Raw genomic sequence first — 16,779 nt, forward strand, 5'->3', positions numbered from 1 at the left:
TACTGATTTTTCCTGTCTGAATTTGTCGCACAGAAAGTTGCAGGCCAAATATGTGTGACATTTCTGCGACTTTAGCTTCTAGAGCATTTTTACAACATTATACATAGGTGCTGAATACATAAAAAGCGACTGTTCAGCGACAGACAAGTCGCATCGGCTGAAAGTAGGCCAGAATGTCAGTCCATGTTGGAGCAGGTTTAGATACAGTCTAAAGTATAGATCTCAAAGTCTGTGCACAGAATTTAGCAAGGGCCTCGCACCTTCTGATGCATCAGGTAGGTGCACAATAGCATAGCCTAACCCTCTGTACTTTGGTCTATATTGATGCGGGACATAGACAGCCAGCTGATGACCAATCCATTAGTGCAATGGATGGCTGGAAGCATTTGTCTTTGCCTTTGCAATACCACAGAAGCAATGCATGGTCAATGTACAGCAATGACACACCTGTGTGAACAGCCAGGAGACCCCCCCCCCCCCCCATGTTATGTTACATAGTTACATAGTTAGTACGGTCGAAAAAAGACATATGTCCATCAAGTTCAACCAGGGAATTAAGGGGTAGGGGTGTGGCGCGATATTGGGGAAGGGATGAGATTTTATATTTCTTCATAAGCATTAATCTTATTTTGTCAATTAGGAACATTCAGCACCCACCCGCTATCAAGGCAGCTGCCTATCATGTCATGCCCTACCTGCACAGGTGTGCTGGCTACTCAAATGATCCAATTAAGGAGGCCATTTAGTCAGCAGCAGCAGAAGTCCTGTGCCTGGACGCTCCAACAGCGGCCAGACACAAGCAGAAGCAGAAGCAGCAGAAGCAGCAGCAGCACCACCTTTTGTTTTTTGGCTGCAGCAGCAGCAAGGCCCACAGGGCTGGCTAGCTGGCTAGCCAGCAAGCAGGTAGCAATGAAAGTAGGAATCTTTCTTTTTAACCCTGTAAGGGGGTGGTGCACTGTACCCGAAGATACTGCCATATCGGGTCAATGCATAGGGCGACGGAAGCAAGCTTCGAAATCGGCCCCCGTTCTCAAAAATCCATTTAATATATGGTCCCCAGATAGGGGACGTATCAGATATTAAACTGATAAGAACAGATACTACACTTGATCTTAGCCAAAAGGCCGAGAAGCGATAACCGTGAAAGGGGCGGGCCCAACAAGGTGCCCTTCATGGGCACTATCACTGCTTGCTGTCAGGGAGGCTGCCAGACAATTTTCCATGCACACTCTGGGCTGGGGGCAGTCAACCACCAGTACACACAGCAGAACCTAAACCCATACCATTATTGCTAAGCAGCAAGACAGGGGCCCATTGCACTCCCACGGGGCCTTTTTAAATGCAATCCATAACCCGGATTTGCCAGGAACCCTTCTTACTCCTCCTACTTGCATGTGACACTGGGCTTAGGATCTGCATAGGAAACACACACACAAGCACACACCTACCTTTGTTGCCTGCAGATGCCTCCTTGGCTGTCCCCAAACGGTATCAAACCAACACCCACGGGAAGCTGTAAGCATAGAGGACATGCCTGCACCCCATTGGACTTACCTGTGTGGGTTAAACCCGGGTTATTTGACAACCTATGGCGGTGATGGTTCTGCTCAGGCAGAGCAGTGCTGATGCTCCTCATAAAGCTGTCGCTGCTGTGAAGGTTCTAGGTGACATCACAAATCCCTATGGTTACATACACAACAAAGCTGGGTTGTTGTTGTTTACACTCTGCAAGGCCTGTGGAAGTGAGTGACATCATAGCACTGTAGTTCTGAGGGTTCTAGATGGATGCAACAATCTCCTGTTGCTTCTATGAAGGCCATAATAGACGACATCACCAAACAGCTCCATAGTCACATACACAGCAAAGGAGAGATGTTGTTTACACCTAGTGATGTCAGTGGTATTGAGTGACATCACAGCACAGTGCTAAGGCTCCTGGGCCTGGACACAGCAGCGGCTGCAATATCTCAACGGAGAATACGTTTATATATATGTGTGTGTGTGCGCGTATATATATATATATATATATATATATATATATATATATATATATATATTTCTCCGCCGAAATCACTTTTAAACCCATTTCCACCTTTTTTTCCCTTCTCTTCCTCTTACTTTTTTTTCACGTTTTTTTACGTTTTTCTCCTTTTCGCCTCTTTTCTGGGCGTATTATTCTTCTTTTTCTTCTTTTTTTTCGTCTAATGCATACCCCATCAGTGCAGCAATGCTTATTCAATACCGCCAGCAGATGGAGACACTGGGGGATAATTTTCTAAGGATTTATACTGATTTTTCCTGTCTGAATTTGTCGCACAGAAAGTTGCAGGCCAAATATGTGTGACATTTCTGCGACTTTAGCTTCTAGAGCATTTTTACAACATTATACATAGGTGCTGAATACATAAAAAGCGACTGTTCAGCGACAGACAAGTCGCATCGGCTGAAAGTAGGCCAGAATGTCAGTCCATGTTGGAGCAGGTTTAGATACAGTCTAAAGTATAGATCTCAAAGTCTGTGCACAGAATTTAGCAAGGGCCTCGCACCTTCTGATGCATCAGGTAGGTGCACAATAGCATAGCCTAACCCTCTGTACTTTGGTCTATATTGATGCGGGACATAGACAGCCAGCTGATGACCAATCCATTAGTGCAATGGATGGCTGGAAGCATTTGTCTTTGCCTTTGCAATACCACAGAAGCAATGCATGGTCAATGTACAGCAATGACACACCTGTGTGAACAGCCAGGAGACCCCCCCCCCCCATGTTATGTTACATAGTTACATAGTTAGTACGGTCGAAAAAAGACATATGTCCATCAAGTTCAACCAGGGAATTAAGGGGTAGGGGTGTGGCGCGATATTGGGGAAGGGATGAGATTTTATATTTCTTCATAAGCATTAATCTTATTTTGTCAATTAGGAACATTCAGCACCCACCCGCTATCAAGGCAGCTGCCTATCATGTCATGCCCTACCTGCACAGGTGTGCTGGCTACTCAAATGATCCAATTAAGGAGGCCATTTAGTCAGCAGCAGCAGAAGTCCTGTGCCTGGACGCTCCAACAGCGGCCAGACACAAGCAGAAGCAGAAGCAGCAGAAGCAGCAGCAGCACCACCTTTTGTTTTTTGGCTGCAGCAGCAGCAAGGCCCACAGGGCTGGCTAGCTGGCTAGCCAGCAAGCAGGTAGCAATGAAAGTAGGAATCTTTCTTTTTAACCCTGTAAGGGGGTGGTGCACTGTACCCGAAGATACTGCCATATCGGGTCAATGCATAGGGCGACGGAAGCAAGCTTCGAAATCGGCCCCCGTTCTCAAAAATCCATTTAATATATGGTCCCCAGATAGGGGACGTATCAGATATTAAACTGATAAGAACAGATACTACACTTGATCTTAGCCAAAAGGCCGAGAAGCGATAACCGTGAAAGGGGCGGGCCCAACAAGGTGCCCTTCATGGGCACTATCACTGCTTGCTGTCAGGGAGGCTGCCAGACAATTTTCCATGCACACTCTGGGCTGGGGGGCAGTCAACCACCAGTACACACAGCAGAACCTAAACCCATACCATTATTGCTAAGCAGCAAGACAGGGGCCCATTGCACTCCCACGGGGCCTTTTTAAATGCAATCCATAACCCGGATTTGCCAGGAACCCTTCTTACTCCTCCTACTTGCATGTGACACTGGGCTTAGGATCTGCATAGGAAACACACACACAAGCACACACCTACCTTTGTTGCCTGCAGATGCCTCCTTGGCTGTCCCCAAACGGTATCAAACCAACACCCACGGGAAGCTGTAAGCATAGAGGACATGCCTGCACCCCATTGGACTTACCTGTGTGGGTTAAACCCGGGTTATTTGACAACCTATGGCGGTGATGGTTCTGCTCAGGCAGAGCAGTGCTGATGCTCCTCATAAAGCTGTCGCTGCTGTGAAGGTTCTAGGTGACATCACAAATCCCTATGGTTACATACACAACAAAGCTGGGTTGTTGTTGTTTACACTCTGCAAGGCCTGTGGAAGTGAGTGACATCATAGCACTGTAGTTCTGAGGGTTCTAGATGGATGCAACAATCTCCTGTTGCTTCTATGAAGGCCATAATAGACGACATCACCAAACAGCTCCATAGTCACATACACAGCAAAGGAGAGATGTTGTTTACACCTAGTGATGTCAGTGGTATTGAGTGACATCACAGCACAGTGCTAAGGCTCCTGGGCCTGGACACAGCAGCGGCTGCAATATCTCAACGGAGAATACGTTTATATATATGTGTGTGTGTGCGCGTATATATATATATATATATATATATATATTTCTCCGCCGAAATCACTTTTAAACCCATTTCCACCTTTTTTTCCCTTCTCTTCCTCTTACTTTTTTTTCACGTTTTTTTACGTTTTTCTCCTTTTCGCCTCTTTTCTGGGCGTATTATTCTTCTTTTTCTTCTTTTTTTTCGTCTAATGCATACCCCATCAGTGCAGCAATGCTTATTCAATACCGCCAGCAGATGGAGACACTGGGGGATAATTTTCTAAGGATTTATACTGATTTTTCCTGTCTGAATTTGTCGCACAGAAAGTTGCAGGCCAAATATGTGTGACATTTCTGCGACTTTAGCTTCTAGAGCATTTTTACAACATTATACATAGGTGCTGAATACATAAAAAGCGACTGTTCAGCGACAGACAAGTCGCATCGGCTGAAAGTAGGCCAGAATGTCAGTCCATGTTGGAGCAGGTTTAGATACAGTCTAAAGTATAGATCTCAAAGTCTGTGCACAGAATTTAGCAAGGGCCTCGCACCTTCTGATGCATCAGGTAGGTGCACAATAGCATAGCCTAACCCTCTGTACTTTGGTCTATATTGATGCGGGACATAGACAGCCAGCTGATGACCAATCCATTAGTGCAATGGATGGCTGGAAGCATTTGTCTTTGCCTTTGCAATACCACAGAAGCAATGCATGGTCAATGTACAGCAATGACACACCTGTGTGAACAGCCAGGAGACACCCCCCCCCCCCCCATGTTATGTTACATAGTTACATAGTTAGTACGGTCGAAAAAAGACATATGTCCATCAAGTTCAACCAGGGAATTAAGGGGTAGGGGTGTGGCGCGATATTGGGGAAGGGATGAGATTTTATATTTCTTCATAAGCATTAATCTTATTTTGTCAATTAGGAACATTCAGCACCCACCCGCTATCAAGGCAGCTGCCTATCATGTCATGCCCTACCTGCACAGGTGTGCTGGCTACTCAAATGATCCAATTAAGGAGGCCATTTAGTCAGCAGCAGCAGAAGTCCTGTGCCTGGACGCTCCAACAGCGGCCAGACACAAGCAGAAGCAGAAGCAGCAGAAGCAGCAGCAGCACCACCTTTTGTTTTTTGGCTGCAGCAGCAGCAAGGCCCACAGGGCTGGCTAGCTGGCTAGCCAGCAAGCAGGTAGCAATGAAAGTAGGAATCTTTCTTTTTAACCCTGTAAGGGGGTGGTGCACTGTACCCGAAGATACTGCCATATCGGGTCAATGCATAGGGCGACGGAAGCAAGCTTCGAAATCGGCCCCCGTTCTCAAAAATCCATTTAATATATGGTCCCCAGATAGGGGACGTATCAGATATTAAACTGATAAGAACAGATACTACACTTGATCTTAGCCAAAAGGCCAAGAAGCGATAACCGTGAAAGGGGCGGGCCCAACAAGGTGCCCTTCATGGGCACTATCACTGCTTGCTGTCAGGGAGGCTGCCAGACAATTTTCCATGCACACTCTGGGCTGGGGGGCAGTCAACCACCAGTACACACAGCAGAACCTAAACCCATACCATTATTGCTAAGCAGCAAGACAGGGGCCCATTGCACTCCCACGGGGCCTTTTTAAATGCAATCCATAACCCGGATTTGCCAGGAACCCTTCTTACTCCTCCTACTTGCATGTGACACTGGGCTTAGGATCTGCATAGGAAACACACACACAAGCACACACCTACCTTTGTTGCCTGCAGATGCCTCCTTGGCTGTCCCCAAACGGTATCAAACCAACACCCACGGGAAGCTGTAAGCATAGAGGACATGCCTGCACCCCATTGGACTTACCTGTGTGGGTTAAACCCGGGTTATTTGACAACCTATGGCGGTGATGGTTCTGCTCAGGCAGAGCAGTGCTGATGCTCCTCATAAAGCTGTCGCTGCTGTGAAGGTTCTAGGTGACATCACAAATCCCTATGGTTACATACACAACAAAGCTGGGTTGTTGTTGTTTACACTCTGCAAGGCCTGTGGAAGTGAGTGACATCATAGCACTGTAGTTCTGAGGGTTCTAGATGGATGCAACAATCTCCTGTTGCTTCTATGAAGGCCATAATAGACGACATCACCAAACAGCTCCATAGTCACATACACAGCAAAGGAGAGATGTTGTTTACACCTAGTGATGTCAGTGGTATTGAGTGGCATCACAGCACAGTGCTAAGGCTCCTGGGCCTGGACACAGCAGCGGCTGCAATATCTCAACGGAGAATACGTTTATATATATGTGTGTGTGTGCGCGTATATATATATATATATATATATATATATATATATATATATATATTTCTCCGCCGAAATCACTTTTAAACCCATTTCCACCTTTTTTTCCCTTCTCTTCCTCTTACTTTTTTTTCACGTTTTTTTACGTTTTTCTCCTTTTCGCCTCTTTTCTGGGCATATTATTCTTCTTTTTCTTCTTTTTTTTCGTCTAATGCATACCCCATCAGTGCAGCAATGCTTATTCAATACCGCCAGCAGATGGAGACACTGGGGGATAATTTTCTAAGGATTTATACTGATTTTTCCTGTCTGAATTTGTCGCACAGAAAGTTGCAGGCCAAATATGTGTGACATTTCTGCGACTTTAGCTTCTAGAGCATTTTTACAACATTATACATAGGTGCTGAATACATAAAAAGCGACTGTTCAGCGACAGACAAGTCGCATCGGCTGAAAGTAGGCCAGAATGTCAGTCCATGTTGGAGCAGGTTTAGATACAGTCTAAAGTATAGATCTCAAAGTCTGTGCACAGAATTTAGCAAGGGCCTCGCACCTTCTGATGCATCAGGTAGGTGCACAATAGCATAGCCTAACCCTCTGTACTTTGGTCTATATTGATGCGGGACATAGACAGCCAGCTGATGACCAATCCATTAGTGCAATGGATGGCTGGAAGCATTTGTCTTTGCCTTTGCAATACCACAGAAGCAATGCATGGTCAATGTACAGCAATGACACACCTGTGTGAACAGCCAGGAGACCCCCCCCCCCCATGTTATGTTACATAGTTACATAGTTAGTACGGTCGAAAAAAGACATATGTCCATCAAGTTCAACCAGGGAATTAAGGGGTAGGGGTGTGGCGCGATATTGGGGAAGGGATGAGATTTTATATTTCTTCATAAGCATTAATCTTATTTTGTCAATTAGGAAGATTCAGCACCCACCCGCTATCAAGGCAGCTGCCTATCATGTCATGCCCTACCTGCACAGGTGTGCTGGCTACTCAAATGATCCAATTAAGGAGGCCATTTAGTCAGCAGCAGCAGAAGTCCTGTGCCTGGACGCTCCAACAGCGGCCAGACACAAGCAGAAGCAGAAGCAGCAGAAGCAGCAGCAGCACCACCTTTTGTTTTTTGGCTGCAGCAGCAGCAAGGCCCACAGGGCTGGCTAGCTGGCTAGCCAGCAAGCAGGTAGCAATGAAAGTAGGAATCTTTCTTTTTAACCCTGTAAGGGGGTGGTGCACTGTACCCGAAGATACTGCCATATCGGGTCAATGCATAGGGCGACGGAAGCAAGCTTCGAAATCGGCCCCCGTTCTCAAAAATCCATTTAATATATGGTCCCCAGATAGGGGACGTATCAGATATTAAACTGATAAGAACAGATACTACACTTGATCTTAGCCAAAAGGCCGAGAAGCGGGCGGGCCCAACAAGGTGCCCTTCATGGGCACTATCACTGCTTGCTGTCAGGGAGGCTGCCAGACAATTTTCCATGCACACTCTGGGCTGGGGGGCAGTCAACCACCAGTACACACAGCAGAACCTAAACCCATACCATTATTGCTAAGCAGCAAGACAGGGGCCCATTGCACTCCCACGGGGCCTTTTTAAATGCAATCCATAACCCGGATTTGCCAGGAACCCTTCTTACTCCTCCTACTTGCATGTGACACTGGGCTTAGGATCTGCATAGGAAACACACACACAAGCACACACCTTCCTTTGTTGCCTGCAGATGCCTCCTTGGCTGTCCCCAAACGGTATCAAACCAACACCCACGGGAAGCTGTAAGCATAGAGGACATGCCTGCACCCCATTGGACTTACCTGTGTGGGTTAAACCCGGGTTATTTGACAACCTATGGCGGTGATGGTTCTGCTCAGGCAGAGCAGTGCTGATGCTCCTCATAAAGCTGTCGCTGCTGTGAAGGTTCTAGGTGACATCACAAATCCCTATGGTTACATACACAACAAAGCTGGGTTGTTGTTGTTTACACTCTGCAAGGCCTGTGGAAGTGAGTGACATCATAGCACTGTAGTTCTGAGGGTTCTAGATGGATGCAACAATCTCCTGTTGCTTCTATGAAGGCCATAATAGACGACATCACCAAACAGCTCCATAGTCACATACACAGCAAAGGAGAGATGTTGTTTACACCTAGTGATGTCAGTGGTATTGAGTGACATCACAGCACAGTGCTAAGGCTCCTGGGCCTGGACACAGCAGCGGCTGCAATATCTCAACGGAGAATACGTTTATATATATGTGTGTGTGTGCGCGTATATATATATATATATATATATATATATATATATATTTCTCCGCCGAAATCACTTTTAAACCCATTTCCACCTTTTTTTCCCTTCTCTTCCTCTTACTTTTTTTTCACGTTTTTTTACGTTTTTCTCCTTTTCGCCTCTTTTCTGGGCGTATTATTCTTCTTTTTCTTCTTTTTTTCCGTCTAATGCATACCCCATCAGTGCAGCAATGCTTATTCAATACCGCCAGCAGATGGAGACACTGGGGGATAATTTTCTAAGGATTTATACTGATTTTTCCTGTCTGAATTTGTCGCACAGAAAGTTGCAGGCCAAATATGTGTGACATTTCTGCGACTTTAGCTTCTAGAGCATTTTTACAACATTATACATAGGTGCTGAATACATAAAAAGCGACTGTTCAGCGACAGACAAGTCGCATCGGCTGAAAGTAGGCCAGAATGTCAGTCCATGTTGGAGCAGGTTTAGATACAGTCTAAAGTATAGATCTCAAAGTCTGTGCACAGAATTTAGCAAGGGCGGGCCTCGCACCTTCTGATGCATCAGGTAGGTGCACAATAGCATAGCCTAACCACTCTGTACTTTGGTCTATATTGATGCGGGACATAGACAGCCAGCTGATGACCAATCCATTAGTGCAATGGATGGCTGGAAGCATTTGTCTTTGCCTTTGCAATACCACAGAAGCAATGCATGGTCAATGTACAGCAATGGACACACCTGTGTGAACAGCCAGAGACCCCCCCCCCCCCCATGTTATGTTACATAGTTACATAGTTAGTACGGTCGAAAAAGACATATGTCCATCAAGTTCAACCAGGGAATTAAGGGGTAGGGGTGTGGCGCGATATTGAGGAAGGGATGAGATTTTATATTTCTTCATAAGCATTAATCTTATTTTGTCAATTAGGAACATTCAGCACCCACCCGCTATCAAGGCAGCTGCCTATCATGTCATGCCCTACCTGCACAGGTGTGCTGGCTACTCAAATGATCCAATTAAGGAGGCCATTTAGTCAGCAGCAGCAGAAGTCCTGTGCCTGGACGCTCCAACAGCGGCCAGACACAAGCAGAAGCAGAAGCAGCAGAAGCAGCAGCAGCACCACCTTTTGTTTTTTGGCTGCAGCAGCAGCAAGGCCCACAGGGCTGGCTAGCTGGCTAGCCAGCAAGCAGGTAGCAATGAAAGTAGGAATCTTTCTTTTTAACCCTGTAAGGGGGTGGTGCACTGTACCCGAAGATACTGCCATATCGGGTCAATGCATAGGGCGACGGAAGCAAGCTTCGAAATCGGCCCCCGTTCTCAAAAATCCATTTAATATATGGTCCCCAGATAGGGGACGTATCAGATATTAAACTGATAAGAACAGATACTACACTTGATCTTAGCCAAAAGGCCGAGAAGCGATAACCGTGAAAGGGGCGGGCCCAACAAGGTGCCCTTCATGGGCACTATCACTGCTTGCTGTCAGGGAGGCTGCCAGACAATTTTCCATGCACACTCTGGGCTGGGGGGGCAGTCAACCACCAGTACACACAGCAGAACCTAAACCCATACCATTATTGCTAAGCAGCAAGACAGGGGCCCATTGCACTCCCACGGGGCCTTTTTAAATGCAATCCATAACCCGGATTTGCCAGGAACCCTTCTTACTCCTCCTACTTGCATGTGACACTGGGCTTAGGATCTGCATAGGAAACACACACACAAGCATACACCTACCTTTGTTGCCTGCAGATGCCTCCTTGGCTGTCCCCAAACGGTATCAAACCAACACCCACGGGAAGCTGTAAGCATAGAGGACATGCCTGCACCCCATTGGACTTACCTGTGTGGGTTAAACCCGGGTTATTTGACAACCTATGGCGGTGATGGTTCTGCTCAGGCAGAGCAGTGCTGATGCTCCTCATAAAGCTGTCGCTGCTGTGAAGGTTCTAGGTGACATCACAAATCCCTATGGTTACATACACAACAAAGCTGGGTTGTTGTTGTTTACACTCTGCAAGGCCTGTGGAAGTGAGTGACATCATAGCACTGTAGTTCTGAGGGTTCTAGATGGATGCAACAATCTCCTGTTGCTTCTATGAAGGCCATAATAGACGACATCACCAAACAGCTCCATAGTCACATACACAGCAAAGGAGAGATGTTGTTTACACCTAGTGATGTCAGTGGTATTGAGTGACATCACAGCACAGTGCTAAGGCTCCTGGGCCTGGACACAGCAGCGGCTGCAATATCTCAACGGAGAATACGTTTATATATATGTGTGTGTGTGCGCGTATATATATATATATATATATATATATATAATATATATATATATTTCTCCGCCGAAATCACTTTTAAACCCATTTCCACCTTTTTTTTCCCTTCTCTTCCTCTTACTTTTTTTTCACGTTTTTTTACGTTTTTCTCCTTTTCGCCTCTTTTCTGGGCGTATTATTCTTCTTTTTCTTCTTTTTTTTCGTCTAATGCATACCCCATCAGTGCAGCAATGCTTATTCAATACCGCCAGCAGATGGAGACACTGGGGGATAATTTTCTAAGGATTTATACTGATTTTTCCTGTCTGAATTTGTCGCACAGAAAGTTGCAGGCCAAATATGTGTGACATTTCTGCGACTTTAGCTTCTAGAGCATTTTTACAACATTATACATAGGTGCTGAATACATAAAAAGCGACTGTTCAGCGACAGACAAGTCGCATCGGCTGAAAGTAGGCCAGAATGTCAGTCCATGTTGGAGCAGGTTTAGATACAGTCTAAAGTATAGATCTCAAAGTCTGTGCACAGAATTTAGCAAGGGCCTCGCACCTTCTGATGCATCAGGTAGGTGCACAATAGCATAGCCTAACCCTCTGTACTTTGGTCTATATTGATGCGGGACATAGACAGCCAGCTGATGACCAATCCATTAGTGCAATGGATGGCTGGAAGCATTTGTCTTTGCCTTTGCAATACCACAGAAGCAATGCATGGTCAATGTACAGCAATGACACACCTGTGTGAACAGCCAGGAGACCCCCCCCCCCCCCCATGTTATGTTACATAGTTACATAGTTAGTACGGTCGAAAAAAGACATATGTCCATCAAGTTCAACCAGGGAATTAAGGGGTAGGGGTGTGGCGCGATATTGGGAAGGGATGAGATTTTATATTTCTTCATAAGCATTAATCTTATTTTGTCAATTAGGAACATTCAGCACCCACCCGCTATCAAGGCAGCTGCCTATCATGTCATGCCCTACCTGCACAGGTGTGCTGGCTACTCAAATGATCCAATTAAGGAGGCCATTTAGTCAGCAGCAGCAGAAGTCCTGTGCCTGGACGCTCCAACAGCGGCCAGACACAAGCAGAAGCAGAAGCAGCAGAAGCAGCAGCAGCACCACCTTTTGTTTTTTGGCTGCAGCAGCAGCAAGGCCCACAGGGCTGGCTAGCTGGCTAGCCAGCAAGCAGGTAGCAATGAAAGTAGGAATCTTTCTTTTTAACCCTGTAAGGGGGTGGTGCACTGTACCCGAAGATACTGCCATATCGGGTCAATGCATAGGGCGACGGAAGCAAGCTTCGAAATCGGCCCCCGTTCTCAAAAAATCCATTTAATATATGGTCCCCAGATAGGGGACGTATCAGATATTAAACTGATAAGAACAGATACTACACTTGATCTTAGCCAAAATGGCCGAGAAGCGATAACCGTGAAAGGGGCGGGCCCAACAAGGTGCCCTTCATGGGCACTATCACTGCTTGCTGTCAGGGAGGCTGCCAGACAATTTTCCATGCACACTCTGGACTGGGGGGCAGTCAACCACCAGTACACACAGCAGAACCTAAACCCATACCATTATTGCTAAGCAGCAAGACAGGGGCCCATTGCACTCCCACGGGGCCTTTTTAAATGCAATCCATAACCGGATTTGCCAGGAACCCTTCTTACTCCTCCTACTTGCATGTGACACTGGGCTTAGGATCTGCATAGGAAACACACACACAAGCACACACCTACCTTTGTTGCCTGCAGATGCCTCCTTGGCTGTCCCCAAACGGTATCAAACCAACACCCACGGGAAGCTGTAAGCATAGAGGACATGCCTGCACCCCATTGGACTTACCTGTGTGGGTTAAACCCGGGTTATTTGACAACCTATGGCGGTGATGGTTCTGCTCAGGCAGAGCAGTGCTGATGCTCCTCATAAAGCTGTCGCTGCTGTGAAGGTTCTAGGTGACATCACAAATCCCTATGGTTACATACACAACAAAGCTGGGTTGTTGTTGTTTACACTCTGCAAGGCCTGTGGAAGTGAGTGACATCATAGCACTGTAGTTCTGAGGGTTCTAGATGGATGCAACAATCTCCTGTTGCTTCTATGAAGGCCATAATAGACGACATCACCAAACAGCTCCATAGTCACATACACAGCAAAGGAGAGATGTTGTTTACACCTAGTGATGTCAGTGGTATTGAGTGACATCACAGCACAGTGCTAAGGCTCCTGGGCCTGGACACAGCAGCGGCTGCAATATCTCAACGGAGAATACGTTTATATATATGTGTGTGTGTGCGCGTATATATATATATATATATATATATATACTATATATATATATATATTTCTCCGCCGAAATCACTTTTAAACCCATTTCCACCTTTTTTTCCCTTCTCTTCCTCTTACTTTTTTTTCACGTTTTTTTACGTTTTTCTCCTTTTCGCCTCTTTTCTGGGCGTATTATTCTTCTTTTTCTTCTTTTTTTTCGTCTAATGCATACCCCATCAGTGCAGCAATGCTTATTCAATACCGCCAGCAGATGGAGACACTGGGGGATAATTTTCTAAGGATTTATACTGATTTTTCCTGTCTGAATTTGTCGCACAGAAAGTTGCAGGCCAAATATGTGTGACATTTCTGCGACTTTAGCTTCTAGAGCATTTTTACAACATTATACATAGGTGCTGAATACATAAAAAGCGACTGTTCAGCGACAGACAAGTCGCATCGGCTGAAAGTAGGCCAGAATGTCAGTCCATGTTGGAGCAGGTTTAGATACAGTCTAAAGTATAGATCTCAAAGTCTGTGCACAGAATTTAGCAAGGGCCTCGCACCTTCTGATGCATCAGGTAGGTGCACATAGCATAGCCTAACCCTCTGTACTTTGGTCTATATTGATGCGGGACATAGACAGCCAGCTGATGACCAATCCATTAGTGCAATGGATGGCTGGAAGCATTTGTCTTTGCCTTTGCAATACCACAGAAGCAATGCATGGTCAATGTACAGCAATGACACACCTGTGTGAACAGCCAGGAGACCCCCCCCCCCCCATGTTATGTTACATAGTTACATAGTTAGTACGGTCGAAAAAAGACATATGTCCATCAAGTTCAACCAGGGAATTAAGGGGTAGGGGTGTGGCGCGATATTGGGGAAGGGATGAGATTTTATATTTCTTCATAAGCATTAATCTTATTTTGTCAATTAGGAACATTCAGCACCCACCCGCTATCAAGGCAGCTGCCTATCATGTCATGCCCTACCTGCACAGGTGTGCTGGCTACTCAAATGATCCAATTAAGGAGGCCATTTAGTCAGCAGCAGCAGAAGTCCTGTGCCTGGACGCTCCAACAGCGGCCAGACACAAGCAGAAGCAGAAGCAGCAGAAGCAGCAGCAGCACCACCTTTTGTTTTTTGGCTGCAGCAGCAGCAAGGCCCACAGGGCTGGCTAGCCAGCAAGCAGGTAGCAATGAAAGTAGGAATCTTTCTTTTTAACCCTGTAAGGGGGTGGTGCACTGTACCCGAAGATACTGCCATATCGGGTCAATGCATAGGGCGACGGAAGCAAGCTTCGAAATCGGCCCCCGTTCTCAAAAATCCATTTAATATATGGTCCCCAGATAGGGGACGTATCAGATATTAAACTGATAAGAACAGATACTACACTTGATCTTAGCCAAAAGGCCGAGAAGCGATAACCGTGAAAGGGGCGGGCCCAACAAGGTGCCCTTCATGGGCACTATCACTGCTTGCTGTCAGGGAGGCTGCCAGACAATTTTCATGCACACTCTGGGCTGGGGGCAGTCAACCACCAGTACACACAGCAGAACCTAAACCCATACCATTATTGCTAAGCAAGCAAGACAGGGGCCCATTGCACTCCCACGGGGCCTTTTTAAATGCAATCCATAACCCGGATTTGCCAGGAACCCTTCTTACTCCTCCTACTTGCATGTGACACTGGGCTTAGGATCTGCATAGGAAACACACACACAAGCATACACCTACCTTTGTTGCCTGCAGATGCCTCCTTGGCTGTCCCCAAACGGTATCAAACCAACACCCACGGGAAGCTGTAAGCATAGAGGACATGCCTGCACCCCATTGGACTTACCTGTGTGGGTTAAACCCGGGTTATTTGACAACCTATGGCGGTGATGGTTCTGCTCAGGCAGAGCAGTGCTGATGCTCCTCATAAAGCTGTCGCTGCTGTGAAGGTTCTAGGTGACATCACAAATCCCTATGGTTACATACACAACAAAGCTGGGTTGTTGTTGTTTACACTCTGCAAGGCCTGTGGAAGTGAGTGACATCATAGCACTGTAGTTCTGAGGGTTCTAGATGGATGCAACAATCTCCTGTTGCTTCTATGAAGGCCATAATAGACGACATCACCAAACAGCTCCATAGTCACATACACAGCAAAGGAGAGATGTTGTTTACACCTAGTGATGTCAGTGGTATTGAGTGACATCACAGCACAGTGCTAAGGCTCCTGGGCCTGGACACAGCAGCGGCTGCAATATCTCAACGGAGAATACGTTTATATATATGTGTGTGTGTGCGCGTATATATATATATATATATATATATATATATATATATATATTTCTCCGCCGAAATCACTTTTAAACCCATTTCCACCTTTTTTTCCCTTCTCTTCCTCTTACTTTTTTTTCACGTTTTTTTACGTTTTTCTCCTTTTCGCCTCTTTTCTGGGCGTATTATTCTTCTTTTTCTTCTTTTTTTTCGTCTAATGCATACCCCATCAGTGCAGCAATGCTTATTCAATACCGCCAGCAGATGGAGACACTGGGGGATAATTTTCTAAGGATTTATACTGATTTTTCCTGTCTGAATTTGTCGCACAGAAAGTTGCAGGCCAAATATGTGTGACATTTCTGCGACTTTAGCTTCTAGAGCATTTTTACAACATTATACATAGGTGCTGAATACATAAAAAGCGACTGTTCAGCGACAGACAAGTCGCATCGGCTGAAAGTAGGCCAGAATGTCAGTCCATGTTGGAGCAGGTTTAGATATAGTCTAAAGTATAGATCTCAAAGTCTGTGCACAGAATTTAGCAAGGGCCTCGCACCTTCTGATGCATCAGGTAGGTGCACAATAGCATAGCCTAACCCTCTGAACTTTGGTCTATATTGATGCGGGACATAGACAGCCAGCTGATGACCAATCCATTAGTGCAATGGATGGCTGGAAGCATTTGTCTTTGCCTTTGCAATACCACAGAAGCAATGCATGGTCAATGTACAGCAATGACACACCTGTGTGAACAGCCAGGAGACCCCCCCCCCCCCCCCCCATGTTATGTTACATAGTTACATAGTTAGTACGGTCGAAAAAAGACATATGTCCATCAAGTTCAACCAGGGAATTAAGGGGTAGGGGTGTGGCGCGATATTGGGGAAGGGATGAGATTTTATATTTCTTCATAAGCATTAATCTTATTTTGTCAATTAGGAACATTCAGCACCCACCCGCTATCAAGGCAGCTGCCTATCATGTCATGCCCTACCTGCACAGGTGTGCTGGCTACTCAAATGATCCAATTAAGGAGGCCATTTAGTCAGCAGCAGCAGAAGTCCTGTGCCTGGACGCTCCAACAGCGGCCAGACACAAGCAGAAGCAGAAGCAGCAGAAGCAGCAGCAGCACCACCTTTTGTTTT

General features: G+C 46.1%; 7 non-coding genes across 7 annotated transcripts; all 7 read right to left on the bottom strand.

The window, feature by feature from the left end:
• Positions 1 to 945: 945 nt before the first annotated feature.
• Positions 946 to 1,136, bottom strand: LOC130350538 (U2 spliceosomal RNA). Its single transcript, XR_008887627.1, has one exon. It is a non-coding gene; the product is annotated as a U2 spliceosomal RNA (small nuclear RNA).
• A 2,092-nt stretch (positions 1,137 to 3,228) lies between these two features.
• LOC130350539 (U2 spliceosomal RNA) lies at positions 3,229 to 3,419 on the bottom strand. The gene has a single exon (XR_008887628.1). It is a non-coding gene; the product is annotated as a U2 spliceosomal RNA (small nuclear RNA).
• A 2,077-nt stretch (positions 3,420 to 5,496) lies between these two features.
• Positions 5,497 to 5,687, bottom strand: LOC130350564 (U2 spliceosomal RNA). The gene has a single exon (XR_008887651.1). It is a non-coding gene; the product is annotated as a U2 spliceosomal RNA (small nuclear RNA).
• Positions 5,688 to 7,776: 2,089 nt separating this feature from the next.
• LOC130350573 (U2 spliceosomal RNA) lies at positions 7,777 to 7,967 on the bottom strand. Its single transcript, XR_008887659.1, has one exon. It is a non-coding gene; the product is annotated as a U2 spliceosomal RNA (small nuclear RNA).
• Positions 7,968 to 10,040: 2,073 nt separating this feature from the next.
• LOC130350540 (U2 spliceosomal RNA) lies at positions 10,041 to 10,231 on the bottom strand. The gene has a single exon (XR_008887629.1). It is a non-coding gene; the product is annotated as a U2 spliceosomal RNA (small nuclear RNA).
• Positions 10,232 to 12,323: 2,092 nt separating this feature from the next.
• Positions 12,324 to 12,516, bottom strand: LOC130350514 (U2 spliceosomal RNA). Its single transcript, XR_008887608.1, has one exon. It is a non-coding gene; the product is annotated as a U2 spliceosomal RNA (small nuclear RNA).
• A 2,081-nt stretch (positions 12,517 to 14,597) lies between these two features.
• LOC130350541 (U2 spliceosomal RNA) lies at positions 14,598 to 14,788 on the bottom strand. Its single transcript, XR_008887630.1, has one exon. It is a non-coding gene; the product is annotated as a U2 spliceosomal RNA (small nuclear RNA).
• Between the last annotated feature and the right edge of the window lie 1,991 nt (positions 14,789 to 16,779).

This window comes from Hyla sarda, unplaced genomic scaffold, assembly GCF_029499605.1.
Source record: "Hyla sarda isolate aHylSar1 unplaced genomic scaffold, aHylSar1.hap1 scaffold_949, whole genome shotgun sequence".
Lineage (NCBI taxonomy): Eukaryota > Metazoa > Chordata > Amphibia > Anura > Hylidae > Hyla > Hyla sarda.